Below are 582 nucleotides of genomic sequence, written 5' to 3'. Positions count from 1 at the left end.
GCTCCAGCACCCCCATGACCAAGTCCACGGCCTAGAAGGTCCCCTGTGATGTAGCCTCTATCTGTCCTTCCAGCCTTGTGGCCTCTGCTCCCCTCCTTATCCTCTAACTGTGCAGAAAAGAATGAAGTAGCAGACGTGAGGAAAAGGTCTGCTTGCAAGGCTGGCCCTCAGCTGGCATCTGGGAAGTTGGATTTCGGGGGAACTCCCACTATTCCCTAATAAGACAAGCCCACTGCACCAGAACCATTTGTACAAACCACGTGCATTATGACAGACACCTGCTTTCCTCCTGGGATTTTGATGCATGCCAGTCAGCAGGTGCCCACATGACTAGTTCCCAGTATAAACCCTGGGCACTGAGTCTTGACTGAGCATCCCTTGTGGACAGCATTACACATGTGTTGTCACAACTCATTGCTGGGGGAGTTAAGCCTGTCCTGGGAGAAGATTCTTGGAAGCCTATGCCTGGTTTCCTCTGGACTTGGCCCATGCACCTTGTCCCTGTGCTGATGGTGAATCATGGAAACTAAAGGTGGTCTTGGGGGCCCCTGACACAATATAACTCACTGAACCGAAGATGTG

Source organism: Galeopterus variegatus, unplaced genomic scaffold (genome assembly GCF_000696425.1).
Source record: "Galeopterus variegatus unplaced genomic scaffold, G_variegatus-3.0.2 Scaffold274, whole genome shotgun sequence".
Lineage (NCBI taxonomy): Eukaryota > Metazoa > Chordata > Mammalia > Dermoptera > Cynocephalidae > Galeopterus > Galeopterus variegatus.
Note: the sequence above shows the minus strand (reverse complement) of the source record.